At 41.5% G+C, this 19,229-nt stretch overlaps 1 non-coding gene across 1 annotated transcript; it reads right to left on the reverse strand.

Annotated features, from left to right (window-relative positions):
* Positions 1–11,861: 11,861 nt before the first annotated feature.
* Positions 11,862–11,934, reverse strand: trnak-uuu (transfer RNA lysine (anticodon UUU)). The gene has a single exon. It is a non-coding gene; the product is annotated as a tRNA-Lys (tRNA).
* Positions 11,935–19,229: the final 7,295 nt, after the last annotated feature.

The raw sequence follows: 19,229 nt of genomic DNA on the forward strand, positions 1-19,229 counted from the left end.
ATCACTGTCTTTTGGATAGGAGGAGGGTAGAACCCTGACTTGCAAATTGCCTGGGAACACACATTGTTATGGCACAAACTGGTTGTAAATCGGCCAAGTCATACAAAATGCACAACTCATCATGGCCACAAGAAGTCTGTGGACCTCCTGCAAATCTAAAAAACGGATGATGATAGTGAGCACTCCGGAAATACCTCACAATCAAGCTGTCGCCTTAACAGGGACTTGAGCTGCGGTATTCTTTTTTCGCTCAAAAGGTAGAAAACCTAATGCACTTTTACGGCTCCAGACCAATAAACTTTCCTGCTGGTGGGTACCATGAAGCAGCTCTCCATCTTGATCCACTTCTATACTCTTGGTGTCCTCATGCAGAAGTACGATCCGTAGTTTGAGGAAAAGACCTAGCGCCTGCTTAAACTTACCATCCAAGCAGGGAGATCAGCACAGAGATTTACTTACCATCAAAAAAGGGAGTTCAGCACAGACATTTGGGTGTGGGCTAGATGGAGGTAGTTTGACCATTGTTCATTTAGACATACCACCCACATTGTTATGATGCAAACCTGGTTGAAAATGGGCAACAAATCTCTTGTAAAGAGTTGTGCATGTAACACAAATACTACTGCAAAGTCTGAAAGTGACTTTCACAACTCATCATAGCCACAAGCAGAAGATGCACCTCTTGAAAACATGCATGATGATAAGGACCTCTTGCAAACCTGTATGATGGATGATGATAGTGAGCACTCCGGAAATATCCCACAATCAAGCTGTCGCTTTAACAGGGACTTGAGCTGCGGTATTCTTTTTCGCTCAAAACGTAGAACACCTAATGCAATTTTACGGCTCCAGACCGATAAACTTTCCTGCTGGTGGGTACCATAAAGCAGTTCTCCATCTTGATCCACTTCTATACTCTTGGTGTCCTCATGCAGAAGTACAATCTGTAGTTTGAGGAAAAGCCCTAGCGCCTGCTTGGACTTACCATCAAAAAAGGGAGTTTAGCACAGAGATTTGGGTGTAGGCAAGATGGAGGTAGTTTGACCATTGTTCATTTAGACATACCACCCACATTGTTATGATACAAACCTGGTTGAAAATGGGCAACAAATCTCTTGTAAAGAGTTGTGCATGTAACACAAATACTACTGCAAAGTCTGAAAGTGACTTTCACAACTCATCATAGCCACAAGCAGAAGATGCACCTCTTGAAAACATGCATGATGATAAGGATCTCTTGCAAACCTGTATGACGGATGATGATAGTGAGCACTCCGGAAAAAATCCCCCAATCAAGCTGTCGCTTTAACAGGGACTTGAGCTGCGGTATTCTTTTTCGCTCAAAACGTAGAAAACCTAATGCAATTTTTTCTTACCTCCAGACCGATAAACTTTCCTGCTGGTGGGTACCATAAAGCAGTTCTCCATCTTGATCCACTTCTATACTCTTGGTGTCCTCATGCAGAAGTACGATCCGTAGTTTGAGGAAAAGACCTAGCGCCTGCTTAAACTTACCATCCAAGCAGGGAGATCAGCACAGAGATTTGGGTGTGGGCAAGATGGAGGTAGGTTGACCATTGTTCATTTAGACATACCGCCCACATTGTTATGATGCAAACCTGGTTGAAAATGGGCAACAAATCTCTTGTAAAGAGTTGTGCATGTAACACAAATACTACTGCAAAGTCTGAAAGTGACTTTCACAACTCATCATAGCCACAAGCAGAAGATGCACCTCTTGAAAACATGCATGATGATAAGGATCTCTTGCAAACCTGTATGACGGATGATGATAGTGAGCACTCCGGAAAAATCCCCCAATCAAGCTGTCGCTTTAACAGGGACTTGAGCTGCGGTATTCTTTTTCGCTCAAAACGTAGAACACCTAATGCAATTTTACGGCTCCAGACCGATAAACTTTCCTGCTGGTGGGTACCATAAAGCAGTTCTCCATCTTGATCCACTTCTATACTCTTGGTGTCCTCATGCAGAAGTACGATCCGTAGTTTGAGGAAAAGACCTAGCGCCTGCTTAAACTTACCATCAAAAAGGGAGTTCAGCACAGAGATTTGGGTGTGGGCAAGATGGTGGTAGGTTGACCATTGTTCATTTAGACATACCGCCCACATTGTTATGATGCAAACCTGGTTGAAAATGGGCAACAAATCTCTTGTAAAGAGTTGTGCATGTAACACAAATACTACTGCAAAGTCTGAAAGTGACTTTCACAACTCATCATAGCCACAAGCAGAAGATGCACCTCTTGAAAACATGCATGATGATAAGGACCTCTTGCAAACCTGTATGATGGATGATGATAGTGAGCACTCCGGAAAAATCCCCCAATCAAGCTGTCGCTTTAACAGGGACTTGAGCTGCGGTATTCTTTTTCGCTCAAAACGTAGAACACCTAATGCAATTTTACGGCTCCAGACCGATAAACTTTCCTGCTGGTGGGTACCATAAAGCAGTTCTCCATCTTGATCCACTTCTATACTCTTGGTGTCCTCATGCAGAAGTACAATCTGTAGTTTGAGGAAAAGCCCTAGCGCCTGCTTGGACTTACCATCAAAAAAGGGAGTTTAGCACAGAGATTTGGGTGTGGGCAAGATGGTGGTAGGTTGACCATTGTTCATTTAGACATACCGCCCACATTGTTATGATACAAACCTGGTTGAAAATGGGCAACAAATCTCTTGTAAAGAGTTGTGCATGTAACACAAATACTACTGCAAAGTCTGAAAGTGACTTTCACAACTCATCATAGCCACAAGCAGAAGATGCACCTCTTGAAAACATGCATGATGATAAGGATCTCTTGCAAACCTGTATGACGGATGATGATAGTGAGCACTCCGGAAAAATCCCCAATCAAGCTGTCGCTTTAACAGGGGACTTGAGCTGCGGTATTCTTTTTCGCTCAAAACGTAGAAAACCTAATGCAATTTTACGGCTCCAGACCAATAAACTTTCCTGCTGGTGGGTACCATAAAGCAGTTCTCCATCTTGATCCACTTCTATACTCTTGGTGTCCTCATGCAGAAGTACATCCGTAGTTTGAGGAAAAGACCTAGCGCCTGCTTAAACTTACCATCCAAGCAGGGAGATCAGCACAGAGATTTGGGTGTGGGCAAGATGGAGGTAGGTTGACCATTGTTCATTTAGACATACCGCCCACATTGTTATGATGCAAACCTGGTTGAAAATGGGCAACAAATCTCTTGTAAAGAGTTGTGCATGTAACACAAATACTACTGCAAAGTCTGAAAGTGACTTTCACAACTCATCATAGCCACAAGCAGAAGATGCACCTCTTGAAAACATGCATGATGATAAGGATCTCTTGCAAACCTGTATGACGGATGATGATAGTGAGCACTCCGGAAAAATCCCCCAATCAAGCTGTCGCTTTAACAGGGACTTGAGCTGCGGTATTCTTTTTCGCTCAAAACGTAGAAAACCTAATGCAATTTTACGGCTCCAGACCGATAAACTTTCCTGCTGGTGGGTACCATAAAGCAGTTCTCCATCTTGATCCACTTCTATACTCTTGGTGTCCTCATGCAGAAGTACGATCCGTAGTTTGAGGAAAAGACCTAGCGCCTGCTTAAACTTACCATCAAAAAAGGGAGTTCAGCACAGACACTTGGGTGTGGGCAAGATGGAGGTAGGTTGACCATTGTTCATTTAGACATACCGCCCACATTGTTATGATGCAAACCTGGTTGAAAATGGGCAACAAATCTCTTGTAAAGAGTTGTGCATGTAACACAAATACTACTGCAAAGTCTGAAAGTGACTTTCACAACTCATCATAGCCACAAGCTGAAGATGCACCTCTTGAAAACATGCATGATGATAAGGACCTCTTGCAAACCTGTATGATGGATGATGATAGTGAGCACTCCGGAAATATCCCACAATCAAGCTGTCGCTTTAACAGGGACTTGAGCTGCGGTATTCTTTTTCGCTCAAAACGTAGAACACCTAATGCAATTTTACGGCTCCAGACCGATAAACTTTCCTCCTGGTGGGTACCATAAAGCAGTTCTCCATCTTGATCCACTTCTATACTCTTGGTGTCCTCATGCAGAAGTACGATCCGTAGTTTGAGGAAAAGACCTAGCGCCTGCTTGGACTTACCATCAAAAAAGGGAGTTTAGCACAGAGATTTGGGTGTGGGCAAGATGGTGGTAGGTTGACCATTGTTCATTTAGACATACCGCCCACATTGTTATGATGCAAACCTGGTTGAAAATGGGCAACAAATCTCTTGTAAAGAGTTGTGCATGTAACACAAATACTACTGCAAAGTCTGAAAGTGACTTTCACAACTCATCATAGCCACAAGCAGAAGATGCACCTCTTGAAAACATGCATGATGATAAGGATCTCTTGCAAACCTGTATGACGGATGATGATAGTGAGCACTCCGGAAAAATCCCCCAATCAAGCTGTCGCTTTAACAGGGACTTGAGCTGCGGTATTCTTTTTCGCTCAAAACGTAGAAAACCTAATGCAATTTTTACGGCTCCAGACCGATAAACTTTCCTGCTGGTGGGTACCATAAAGCAGTTCTCCATCTTGATCCACTTCTATACTCTTGGTGTCCTCATGCAGAAGTACTATCCGTAGTTTGAGGAACCAGCGCCTGCTTAAACTTACCATCCAAGCAGGGAGATCAGCACAGACATTTGGGTGTGGGCAAGATGGAGGTAGGTTGACCATTGTTCATTTAGACATACCGCCCACATTGTTATGATGCAAACCTGGTTGAAAATGGGCAACAAATCTCTTGTAAAGAGTTGTGCATGTAACACAAATACTACTGCAAAGTCTGAAAGTGACTTTCACAACTCATCATAGCCACAAGCAGAAGATGCACCTCTTGAAAACATGCATGATGATAAGGATCTCTTGCAAACCTGTATGACGGATGATGATAGTGAGCACTCCGGAAAAATCCCCCAATCAAGCTGTCGCTTTAACAAGGACTTGAGATGCGGTATTCTTTTTTTCGCTCAAAACGTAGAAAACCTAATGCAATTTTACGGCTCCAGACCGATAAACTTTCCTGCTGGTGGGTACCATAAAGCAGTTCTCCATCTTGATCCACTTCTATACTCTTGGTGTCCTCATGCAGAAGTACGATCCGTAGTTTGAGGAAAAGACCTAGCGCCTGCTTAAACTTACCATCCAAGCAGGGAGATCAGCACAGAGATTTGGGTGTGGGCAAGATGGAGGTAGGTTGACCATTGTTCATTTAGACATACCGCCCACATTGTTATGATGCAAACCTGGTTGAAAATGGGCAACAAATCTCTTGTAAAGAGTTGTGCATGTAACACAAATACTACTGCAAAGTCTGAAAGTGACTTTCACAACTCATCATAGCCACAAGCAGAAGATGCACCTCTTGAAAACATGCATGATGATAAGGACCTCTTGCAAACCTGTATGATGGATGATGATAGGGAGCACTCCGGAAATATCCCCCAATCAAGCTGTCGCTTTAACAGGGACTTGAGCTGCGGTATTATTTTTTTCGCTCAAAACGTAGAACACCTAATGCAATTTTACGGCTCCAGACCGATAAACTTTCCTGCTGGTGGGTACCATAAAGCAGTTCTCCATCTTGATCCACTTCTATACTCTTGGTGTCCTCATGCAGAAGTACAATCTGTAGTTTGAGGAAAAGCCCTAGCGCCTGCTTGGACTTACCATCAAAAAAGGGAGTTTAGCACAGAGATTTGGGTGTGGGCAAGATGGAGGTAGGTTGACCATTGTTCATTTAGACATACCGCCCACATTGTTATGATACAAACCTGGTTGAAAATGGGCAACAAATCTCTTGTATAGTGTTGTGCATGTAACACAAATACTACTGCAAAGTCTGAAAGTGACTTTCACAACTCATCATAGCCACAAGCAGAAGATGCACCTCTTGAAAACATGCATGATGATAAGGATCTCTTGCAAACCTGTATGACGGATGATGATAGTGAGCACTCCGGAAAAATCCCCCAATCAAGCTGTCGCTTTAACAGGGACTTGAGCTGCGGTATTCTTTTTCGCTCAAAACGTAGAAAACCTAATGCAATTTTACGGCTCCAGACCGATAAACTTTCCTGCTGGTGGGTACCATAAAGCAGTTCTCCATCTTGATCCACTTCTATACTCTTGGTGTCCTCATGCAGAAGTACTATCCGTAGTTTGAGGAAAAGACCTAGCGCCTGCTTAAACTTACCATCCAAGCAGGGATCAGCACAGACATTTGGGTGTGGGCAAGATGGAGGTAGGTTGACCATTGTTCATTTAGACATACCGCCCACATTGTTATGATGCAAACCTGGTTGAAAATGGGCAACAAATCTCTTGTAAAGAGTTGTGCATGTAACACAAATACTACTGCAAAGTCTGAAAGTGACTTTCACAACTCATCATAGCCACAAGCAGAAGATGCACCTCTTGAAAACATGCATGATGATAAGGATCTCTTGCAAACCTGTATGACGGATGATGATAGTGAGCACTCCGGAAAAATCCCCCAATCAAGCTGTCGCTTTAACAGGGACTTGAGCTGCGGTATTCTTTTTCGCTCAAAACGTAGAAAACCTAATGCAATTTTACGGCTCCAGACCGATAAACTTTCCTGCTGGTGGGTACCATAAAGCAGTTCTCCATCTTGATCCACTTCTATACTCTTGGTGTCCTCATGCAGAAGTACGATCCGTAGTTTGAGGAAAAGACCTAGCGCCTGCTTAAACTTACCATCCAAGCAGGGAGATCAGCACAGACACTTGGGTGTGGGCAAGATGGAGGTAGGTTGACCATTGTTCATTTAGACATACCGCCCACATTGTTATGATGCAAACCTGGTTGAAAATGGGCAACAAATCTCTTGTAAAGAGTTGTGCATGTAACACAAATACTACTGCAAAGTCTGAAAGTGACTTTCACAACTCATCATAGCCACAAGCAGAAGATGCACCTCTTGAAAACATGCATGATGATAAGGACCTCTTGCAAACCTGTATGATGGATGATGATAGGGAGCACTCCGGAAATATCCCCCAATCAAGCTGTCGCTTTAACAGGGACTTGAGCTGCGGTATTCTTTTTCGCTCAAAACGTAGAACACCTAATGCAATTTTACGGCTCCAGACCGATAAACTTTCCTGCTGGTGGGTACCATAAAGCAGTTCTCCATCTTGATCCACTTCTATACTCTTGGTGTCCTCATGCAGAAGTACAATCTGTAGTTTGAGGAAAAGCCCTAGCGCCTGCTTGGACTTACCATCAAAAAAGGGAGTTTAGCACAGAGATTTGGGTGTGGGCAAGATGGAGGTAGGTTGACCATTGTTCATTTAGACATACCGCCCACATTGTTATGATACAAACCTGGTTGAAAATGGGCAACAAATCTCTTGTATAGTGTTGTGCATGTAACACAAATACTACTGCAAAGTCTGAAAGTGACTTTCACAACTCATCATAGCCACAAGCAGAAGATGCACCTCTTGAAAACATGCATGATGATAAGGATCTCTTGCAAACCTGTATGACGGATGATGATAGTGAGCACTCCGGAAAAATCCCCCAATCAAGCTGTCGCTTTAACAGGGACTTGAGCTGCGGTATTCTTTTTCGCTCAAAACGTAGAAAACCTAATGCAATTTTACCATCTTACCATCAAAAAAGGGAGCTCAGCACAGACATTTGGGTGCATGTAACGCAAATACTACTGCAGTCTGAAAGTCTTAAGGCTTGCCCAAATGCACAACTCATCATAGCTACAAGCAGAAGATGCACCTCTTGAAAACATGCATGATGATAAGGACCTCTTGCAAACCTGTGTGATGGATGATGATAGGGAGCACTCCGGAAATATCCCACAATCAAGCTGTCGCTTTAACAGGGACTTGAGCTGCGGTATTCTTTTTCGCTCAATGTTTGCGTGATAGCTACCACCATTCCCCATTTTGAAATATGGTCTAACCCATGTGTCAACTTAGCAAAATGTGGGAAAAAGTGTTTTGGGAGACATGGTTTGGAATCTGGCCCTAGCCAGATGCCAGTGTTAAAGGTGCACCCTACTGTTTTCCACTGTTGTCTTTCTTGTGGTGTAGCATGTAGACACATGCGTCTATGCAGACGCATAGCAATCACAGACTCTGGAAGGGAGAAGTGATCCTCTGCAGTGACAGCTAAGGTGTCAAGTGTGAGGGGCAGGCGTGCAGCTGCTTTGGCAGCTATATCAGCACGACTGTTACCCCTAGAGACAGCATCTTGCGCCCCTGTGTGTGCAGTGCATTTACATACAGCTACCCTTGTTGGTAGTAGAATAGCAGTCAAAAGATCGTTGATCAAATGATGATGTAAAACGGGCTTACCGTCAGATTTCAGAAATTGTCGGTGTTTCCACAGTGCACCAAAGTCGTGCACCACTCCAAAAGCATACCTTGAGTCCGTGAAGATGGTAACAGATGAGCCATCAGCCAACTTACATGCTTCCGTGAGGGCAATGAGCTCAGCAGCCTGTGCAGACAAATGGTTTGGGAGAGATTTAGCAATCATAGTTTCAGTGTCAGAAACTACAGCAAAGCCTACCTGTCCCTGTCCTGTTTGTGGGCAGCGCGAGGCTGACCCATCTATATACAAAATGAGGTCTGGATTCACCAAGGGAGTATCCGAAAGATCTGGGCGAGGTGTGCATGTTTGCGCCAGCTCTGCCAAACAGTCATGCGGTTCTCCCTCCTCTGATGTAGGCATAAGAGAAGCAGGGTTAAGCACAGTACAACGTTTAACTGTTACGTTAGGCATGTCAAGAAGTACTGTGTGATAACGTAGGTATCGTGCTGCAGATAAATGTGAAGCCTTTTGTTCAAGTAGGATCAAAGAGACAGCATGTGGGACTAGCAGTGCGAGTGGAGCATATCCTACTATGTCACGTGATGCCGCCAAGGCCCTTTCAGCAGCTGCTACAGCCCTGAGACAAATGGGAAGTCCTGCTGCAACTGGATCAAGCTTTGCAGAGAAATAGGCCACTGGTCTTAACCTGTTTCCATGCGGCTGCAGGAGAACAGACGTCATGCATCCTACGCGTTCATCCACTGTCTGAGTGAAATGAAGATTTGGGTTAGGCAAACCTAAGGTTGGAGGACTTTGAAAGGCCTTTTAAGATCTACAAAGGCCTGCTCAGCCTCAACAGTCCAGGTTATCAAATTGTGTGCAGTCAATCCCTTACCGTGTATCACGTCCCCTAAAGGTTGAACAAGTTCCGCGTAATTTGGGATGAAAACACGACAGTAGGAACACATTCCTAAAAATGACATCATTTGTTTTTTTGTCAACGGTTTTGGTAGGGAAACAATTGCCTCAATCCGCGAAGGAGACAAGTTTTCCCTGACCCAGAAATGTCATGTCCCAGGAAGTGGACCTCTTGTTTTACAAATTGCAATTTTTTAAGACTGGCTTTGTGTCCCTCAGTTGCAAGATGACACAATAGCGCAATCGTGTCTTGCTCACACAGCTCTTGTGTTGAGCTTCCAATCAAAATGTCGTCTACGTACTGCAGCAGACTTGAACCTAGGTTCGGTGTGAAGCTCTCTAGGCTGTCGCGCAGTGCGTCATTGTAGATGGTCGGAGATTCAGTATATCCCTGACGTGTGAAAGGCGTGTGAAAGTGTATGGTTTTCCATCAAACAGGAAAGCGAACAAGAACTGACTGTCTTTGTCCACCGGGACACTGAAAAAGGCATTAGACAAATCAACAACAGAGAACCATTTAGCATTACTTTTAATTCCCTGTAGGATTGTGTATGGATTTGGCACATTTGGTGCTCGAGCATGAACAGCTGCATTGACAGCTTTCAAGTCCTGAACAAAACGCCATTCCGTCGAAATGCCCTTTGGCCGTATTTTCTTTACCGGAAAAATCGGTGTTCTTAAAGGAGAATCTGGGCACGGAATTATAACTCCTGTAGCCAATAAGGAGTTAAAAACGGGTCGGATTCCATTAATAGCTTCCTGTTTTAACGGATACTGATGTTTCTGTGGTCTGTAGTCCGAACGTGGTATTATGACGACAGGTTGACAGTTTTTAATCAACCCCACGTCATATTTATGTGTCGCCCAAAGGTGTGTTGGCACTTTAGCTAAAAGTGGTGAGACGTCAGTAGGTAAAATGTCGTTTTTACCGTGCAAAAAGTGTCAGTTGTAGGTGCAGTTTCACTCAATATATAGATACTGCGGATACAAGGCACGCGTCATGATAAAAGTTCTCTATAATTTCCTGTTGAGGGAGAATATGAAATACAGTCATCAGCCGTGTCAGTCCAGTCAGTCAGTTTCTCACAGGTCATGACAAAGTGTCCTGGGTCTGTCTCCTGGTCTGTGGGAGACAAAGATAGAAGAATGTGAGCTACAGAGTTAGAAATTCTGACACACTTTTTCTGTTTATCAGTCAAGGCTACCGTCACTGCGCACGTGTGTGTGTGCCAGTAGACGTAAGACAACTCTAGCTCTTCCTTGGACTGGTCAAGGAATTTGTCAACATATTCTTCGTCTGGAGTTGGGGAGACATGAGAGATGCAATGCATTTGTTGTGGTGTTCTCAGCACTGCTAAAGGTGATACTAGTTGTTGTGCTTCTGTCAGGAGATCGATAGCCTGACAAAGGTTAATGTCCCATAGAAATGTGAAAGAGTGTGTGTTTTTTGATTTTAACAAAAACATGTCAGGAAAAAGATGATTTTTATTAAAACGCACAACCCTGAGGCCAGTGGGGGTAGGAATTACCCCTATACCAAAAACACACATCAAATCTCTGCCTAATAAATTTACCGGGCACACAGGTGAGAGCAAAAATGAGCATTTTGCTCTTCTATCTGGGTCTGGATCTGTAGGATCTGTGTGCACACAAGTCATTGGAGCAGTAAATCTTTCTGGCAATACCATACCACTCGCACTTCTAGAAAGAATTACTCCACCAGAAAGTTTTTGTTTAGGAAACAATGATTTTTTCAAAACCGAATTTGTAGCCCCTGAATCAACCAAGAATTCTATTTCCCTCCCCTGTATTGTCAACACTGTTGTAGGCAGTTTTTTTATACACATCTGATGAATACATAGCATAAGTAGGCATTTTCTCTGCTAATTCCTTCTGTTCTATATGCTGTATTGCATCTAATATGTTTTGCCTATTGTTTGGGGGGGGTGTAGGTGTTTGTGGTATGCAGGAAAGCATGTCTTCATTGCAAGCATGTGTATCTTTGTGTGTGTGCATGTTACCCTCCTTAACAGGCGCACTTGTGTCATCCTGATAGTGAGCACTCCGGAAATATCCCACAATCAAGCTGTTGCTTTAACAGGGACTTGAGCTGCGGTATTCTTTTTCGCTCAAAACGTAGAAAACCTAATGCAATTTTACGGCTCCAGACCAATAAACTTTCCTGCTGGTGGGTACCATAAAGCAGTTCTCCATCTTTATCCACTTCTATACTCTTGGTGTCCTCATGCAGAAGTACAATCTGTAGTTTGAGGAAAAGCCCTAGCGCCTGCTTGGACTTACCATCAAAAAAGGGAGTTCAGCACAGAGATTTGGGTGTGGACAAGATGGGGGTAGGTTGACCATTGTTCATTTAGACATACCACCCACATTGTTATGATACAAACCTGGTTGAAAATGGGCAACAAATCTCTTGTAAAGAGTTGTGCATGTAACACAAATACTGCTGCAGTCTGAAAGTGTTAAGGCTTGCCCAAATGCACAACTCATCATAGTCACAAGCAGAAGATGCATCATTTGTAAACATGCATGATGATATGGACCACAACAAACACATCACACAATAAACTGGTGGCTTGAACAGGGACTTGAACCCTGGACCCTCAGATTAAAAGTCTGACACTCTACCGACTGAGCTATCCAGGCTCCTGTGAGGTGTGGCTGTGGACGAACCAATAGCCTGGATTCCAAATGGAAGTATAAGTCGGTGAAGACCATGAAGCTTTTGCCATGATCACTGTCTTTTGGATAGGAGGAGGGTAGAACCCTGAATTGCAGATTGCCTGGGAACACACATTGTTATGGCACAAACTGGTTGTAAATCGGCCAAGTCATACAAAATGCACATCTCATCATGGCCACAAGAAGACTGTGGATCTCCTGCAAATCTGTAAAACGGATGATGATAGTGAGCACTCCGGAAAAATCTCACAATCAAGCTGTCGCCTTAACCGGGACTTGAGATGCGGTATTCTTTTTCGCTCAAAATGGGCGAAAAACAAAAAACAAAAATGAGTCCTTCGGGATTTAAGTATCTGGGGGTTCATGTGGCCAGGTCCTACAAATCTCTTTATGCTGTAAACTTTTTAACTGAGATTAAGGCTGATTTCCAAAGATGGGGTTCCCTCTCCCTTTTCCTGATTGGTAGAATTAACGTGGTTAAAACGAATGTCCTCCCAAAATTCCTGTTTCTGTTCCAGTGCCTACCTATATTTTAATCTAAAGGTTTTTTCGAAAGCATTGATTCAGTTATATCTCATTTTCTGTGGAATGGTAAGACACCTAGAGTTGGGCTAAAAGTACTTCAGAATTGCAAATTTGATGGTGGCCTCTCTCTACCAAATTTCAGAGTTTATTATTGGGCTACGAATATAACTAAAACTATATTTTGGCTAAAATTGGTCAACATACCTTGGTGTCAGTTGGAAATACAATCATGTCCCTCGTCCTCTTTACTGTCAATACTGGCTGGTGTGGCTTCAGTCAACCCTTCTGGCTTTACTAGCAACCCAGTGGTCATTTCCACATTGAAGATATGGTTTCAATTTAGGAAGCATTTAAAATTTCTTACTCCCACCATATCAAGTCCACTTATTTTGACACCATGTCTAAAGTGCTCCTCAAGACCATTGATATTTCTCCGCATGTAGCCATTTTTGGCACTCCTCAAGAATACCACCGTTTTTCATCAGTGCAGTTAGAGGTCCTGGCTTTCAATTCCTTGATAGTGAGACGCCATCTCCTTCTTAATTGGAAAGCAATTTTCCAGGCTAACTAGGCCTAACTCCAACACGCACCCTTTTCGTTTGTTTTTTTTTCTTTCAATTTCATTCTATTTTTTTTTTTTTTTTTTTATGAAAAAAATAAGAAAATTTTAAAAAGTTGTATACAAATATGTTTGTTATTGTTATCCAAGTTCACTGTTCTTTGTGTGCAAACCAATAAATATATGAAACAGAGAGATGCAAATACAGGGGGCTGGGTTTTTGCTGTAAACGCTTGAAATGATAAATAACAGAACGCATTTTTTCCTCTTTACATTTTGTGAATTCATGATTATTCTGCGGGCCAGACTAAAATCTTTGGCAGGCCGGATGTGGCCCGCAGGCCGCCAGTTGACGTTCACTGGTATACAGACACTGTACAATACTGGAAAGGTGGTTTCAGCACTGTACCAGGGTCTAGAGAAGAACAGAGGAACTTCTACACTGTATATAAGAGACAGATGGGTAAAAGAAAGTGGTAACAGTGAGATAATAAAGAGGTAATATATAGGTAATAACATGTAATTACCAAAGTAATAACGTGGTAATACATCACAGTAATAAGATGTAATACTGGGGTAATAAGGTGATAAGGTAACAGACGTAATAACATGCAATTACCAATGTAATAAGTAGGAAAGGGTTTGATAATAACTATATGTATATCTGGGTAATGGTAATAAAGTTATATTAATATTGTGATAACATGGTAATAATGGGGTAATATATGTTGATGTTTTCACAGTATTATATGTTACTATCAGAGCAATACCTTCCAAATTAGATACAACTTCTTGGAATTTAAAATTGGTAATTACCCTATTATAATGCTGAAATTCTTCAATCCTTTATGTTCCAAAGATTTCGCTTTTGTTTCAAGGTAATATTTTACAAATTATATGTTTAATCTTGTGACTTCTTACCTGGAAACACATCTGGTAGTTTCTGTGTAATAACCATGAATCAGTGCCGCAAAATGCAAAACTGCCTGTTTCTATTTTATTATGTACAATGACCAGTTGCTTACATATTGATGAGTCACAAACATTATACAATCATAATTGTAAAAACAATATAACACACAACACTGTAATGCAGTAGTATATACAGTAGCTAACATGTAAGCTGAAATAAAGGAAATACATAAAGTATTGTTATACAGTGTATATTATAACCTATATTGCATACTGACAGTCTAATATGAGCTATCAATCATCATCAAAAATATACATATTGCACATCAAACTTTTAACAAAGATATCAGAACAGTATGTCAGCATCTGTTTCACATACCGAGAATGCTACCAAAGGCATGGAACATTGAAGATTGAAGCGGATTGTATGGAGAGATGATAACACGTGAGGCTGTCCTGCTCACATTCAACTTCCTGACTAAGTCCCATGGTGCAAAGGTCCTACAGTTCTTAAAGGAATACACACGCATGTGGAACAAACTACTGCCAGCAATGGGAGAAGAAAAACATTTAAGTGATCTAATGTGCTGATGGGGACAGAACAAAATGAAATAGAAAAAGGTAGTTTTTTTGCTGCACTGATTCATGGTTGTTACACAAAAACTACCAGACGTGTTTCCAGGTAAGAAGTCACAAGATTAAATATATAATTTGTAAAGTATTACCTTGAAACAAAAGGGAAATATTTGGAACATAAAGGGTGGATGAATTTCAGCATAATAATATAACTATATTACCATTACCCAGATATAGTATATAGTTTGTTGCACATGCGTGTGTGTTCCTTTAAGAAATGTAGGACCTTTGCACCATGGGACTTAGTCAGGAACAAGGGGGTAAGCTTTGCTTCAGAACTCGAACCTCCTATGGCGCCATTTTGATGCTACAAAGAGATCACCTAAGATCCCCGCTTAGCTCTGCCTAATAATGAATTGTGCTGAAAGCAGCCAGGCACACAGCTGTGCTGCTCGCTTTTAAAGGAACACGCCGACTTACTGGGACTTTAGCTTATTCACCGTAACCCCCAGAGTTAGACAAGTCGATACATACCCTTCTCCTCTCCGTGCGTGCTGTAACGCTGTCTGACGGCTCCAGCATTAGCTTAGCCTAGCAAAAATCCTGCAGGTAACTGGCTCCAACTAGCCTACTGCTCCAAATTGTGACAAAAGTGACAAAATAACACCAACATGTTCCTATTTCCATGTTGTGATTTGTAGAGTCACAGCATGTACAAAAACCAACGTAACATGAGACACAGCCATCTTCTAACAGTAAACAAACCAGGAACTATATTCTCAGACAGGCTTGCTGCGAGCATATCACTCCGCCCAAGTACTATATTCTTTCACCTAAGAATATAGTTCCCGGATCCATAAAGCTGAAGCTGCGCAGCTTTTTATAGCTTTTTTGACCTTGGCCTTCTCCACAGGTGTCCATTCATCTAGAGTTCCACAGCGCATGATGTAGGCTGCAAGAATAAAAGAAAGCACAAATTAAAGATAAATTCCCCTTGCATACTGTAACCAACAATTTTTGCCCTGATCTCTCTCTCTCTCTCTCTCTCTCTCTCTCTCTCTCTCTCTCTCTCTCTCACACACACACTTTTAGGGCTAAACGATTAATCGCATTTGCAATAATATTGCGATATGTTTAAACATAGCAAAGGCTGCGATTTGGTCATGTGACTCACGAGAGCAAAGCAGACCGCACTCTACAGAGAAAGCATCCACTTGGCATGCTAACGCTACGCTGTGCCTTGACCTGTAGTACAATGGCCTCAGGTTTGACAAAACCTGACACTGCGGAAACTTAAGTCCCAAATAGGAACCGTAAGTCAGTTGTGTGGGACTATTTTGTTTTAAAAAAAAAGAAAATGATGCGCAGCTTCAGGTATTGTGCAAGACCTGTCTTGCTAAAGTTGCTACCTCACAGGGCAACACTATGAACCTGTATCAGCATTTGAACAAACAAGACAACACAAAAGCCATCTATGACAGTTGCATGGCTAAAATGCTGAACACCAGTGCATCAAGTAAGCAAAATACTTTCAGACAGGTATCATTTACCGAAATGTTTGAAAGCGGAACTCATGTGAACATACTTCAAAACGGAAGGAGGAATATACTCGAGCAGTAACGGAGTTTCTAGCCAAAGACAGGATACCCCTTAGTACGGTGACCAAGCTTGGGTTCACGGCTTTAATACATACACTGGATAAGTGGCACAACATGCCCTCCCGCACACATTTTAGTCAGGTTGCCATACGGGAGCTACACAAAAAATGTAAACGGAGAGTCGCAGTGTTAGAAACAGAGTTTTTCGATGGTACAACTGACATGTGGTCAAGCTGTACAGCGGAGCCCTATCAGAGTCTTACACTGCATTTCATTACTTGCACTCGCTCGTCCTTAAAACCAGCTGGTTTTCCAAGCAAAAACCCTGTGAGCTACTGAGAACCATACAGTAGGATGGCTGGTAGTGACACACTCACTGTTCTCTTTAGTCTGCGTGGTGTGTTGCTGTTACTGACTAGAGATAATTATTAATATTTAAATATTAATGTTCAGACAGTGATTACATTAGAGTTACCTAAATATTTTCAAAGAGGTATATGCAGATATGTTCTTTTGTTTTCTGCACTTTTGTTTTTTTTCTGACTGGAGATCAGTAAAATATATACACACACACAACAAAACAAAAATGCAGAAAATAAAGAGAACATATCTGCCTGTACCTCTTTGAAAATATTTAGGTAACTCAAAGTTAAATGTAATCACTGTCTGAACATTAATATCTAAATATTGATCGTAATCATCTCTAGCCAGTAACAGCAACACACAACGCAGACTAAAGTGCAGTGAGTATATCACTACCAGCCATATTGATCCTGATTTCTCACCATTAGCAACTCCCGCTCCAATCCAGCTCCATTCAGTGTACTTCATACTCACATCAAGTCTATCCATCTATCCGGTGCTAAACAGATGCTCTGTGTAGCCTTGTACCCAGGCTTGCTGACCGTACTAAGGGGCATCATGTCTTTAGCGATACACTCAGTTACGGTTTGAGTAATGTCCTCGTTCCGTTTTAAAGTACGTTCATATGGGGTTAACGTTACGCTTTCAAACATTTTGGTGAGTGATGCCTGGTGTTCGGCATTTTAGCCACGCAACTGTCAACTGGCTTTGTGTTTCTTTTAAGTGCTGATACAGGTTCATAGTGTTACCCTGTGAGGTTGCAACGTTAGCAAGACAGACTTTGCACAATACCTGAAGCTGCGCATCATCATCTTTTTTTAAACCAAAATAGTCCCACACAAGTCAAGTGACCAAATCACAGCCTTTGTGATTAGGAAGTCGCGTTTTAACATATCGCGATATTATTGCAAATGCCATTAATTGTTCAGCCTCAGAAAGTACCCATGACTGAAACATTGACAAACTATTTAGAGGTGAAAGGTGTGTGGGAATTTTCTCTCTTTTTGAATGGATCATTGGGGGATTTAATTCCCTGCACCACAAAGGAAACCAAGCATATGGTGTGCGTTGGTGTTTATTCAGTTATTAAATTCATTGGCAACTAGTGCATGTGGATGTTGTAAAACAAAACATGAAAAAGTCCAACGATTTCAATATTAATAACTAAGTTCAAAGGATTTACTAAGCTGCAAATCAAGTAGCTTTTTAACTTGTATTTATAATTAATTTAGGCTTTCAGGTAGTGTGGCCCTAATCCTAGAAACTAAATATATTGTTAGATTATTATCATAATATCATCCAAAATAAGTTAAAATTAAGAAATAATTATTTAAAGAAATAATATTACATTAAAAAGATGTGCAGTAAAATGACAATGATTCAGTTACCATCCTGGTCACCTTTGGGTGAGCCGGGGGTCTGGTTCATACAGTCTCATCTTCTTCGGTGGTATGCATGCTCTTTTAGGCATATCTTTTTTTTTTTACAATTTTCCCCTTGGCAATCCATTCTGTGAAATACATAAAAGTACAGCCCATGTAAATGAAAATGTAAATACTTCATTTTATTAACATAAAGTCTGCAAAGGGGCGACCCTCAAGTAACTTACCCATATTCACCTATTTAATAATGACAATTTTCTCCCTGCCAAAGTAGAACTTTGGAACACAAATTATCCCCACGACAACCTGCGTAGTCTAGTTAGGTTTAGCTAGGAGCCGTCTTAAAATCAGATTTTAATAGGTTCTCTATTGTAGCATGGCAGCTACCAAATAGTTACCGTTAGCATTTAAAAAGTGCATAGGCATGTCGTCTAATGCTAACGTTAGCTAACCTTTGTAACGTTATGTGCCTTTGGCCAAGGTCGCGGATTTCCCCATGTTTTTTTTTAAGAGGTTCATAGCTTAGCGAATGTTAACATTCTCATGTTCATAGCCACATAGTCTAGCTAGGTTTAAGGCTAATGTTAGCTAACTTTAGTACTGGTATGTGCCATATACAGTATGTGGACCATTTTCTTCAAAAGGTTTCCTAAACTATTTCTGAAACTTACTCATTTCCAAATAAATACCATCTAATTGTTACAAAAGTATACTTAGCAAAGACTTATTTTACCTTTTGCGAGTGCTTTTCTCCTCCATGTGGTGTTTCTCCTGGCCGCTCTGCATTTCCCTTACGTTAATCAGCCCACAGCCCAAAAATTTGAAGTCTAAGTTGATAGACAAACATGACATATTTGTATTGAGATGCCATACCAAAACAAATACTAGTGATCTCGCAGTGGTATTATTGTAGGCATATCTGTTGTCACAAATAAAAGGTCACTTTTGGGCCCTGTATCATAAGATAAAAACATCTGAATATACTACATTTAGTACTACACCAGTTATGAGCCAGTTCTAAGATTTTGGTCAATTTTGCTTTGATACAACTAAAATGCTGTCTTCTCCTTGTCTAAAATGACTGCATTACATGAAAGTGATCATTTTATGAACTTGAAAGACACTTGGAGCTGAGTGATATTAATGTCAGACTAACTGGTTATCATCCTCGTTACCAATTCGCTGTTTTCCATGTCTATTTGTCCTATTCAAGAGCAAGTAATATTGATAGGCTATATTGATTTTGAAATATGCTGTGAAAAATTGCTTTTGTCTGAATTATGTAGCCCCAATTTTCACCATGTATATCTATATATGTATATGTATACGTCATGTTTTTTTAAA

The sequence above is a fragment of the Perca flavescens genome, chromosome 18, assembly GCF_004354835.1.
Source record: "Perca flavescens isolate YP-PL-M2 chromosome 18, PFLA_1.0, whole genome shotgun sequence".
Lineage (NCBI taxonomy): Eukaryota > Metazoa > Chordata > Actinopteri > Perciformes > Percidae > Perca > Perca flavescens.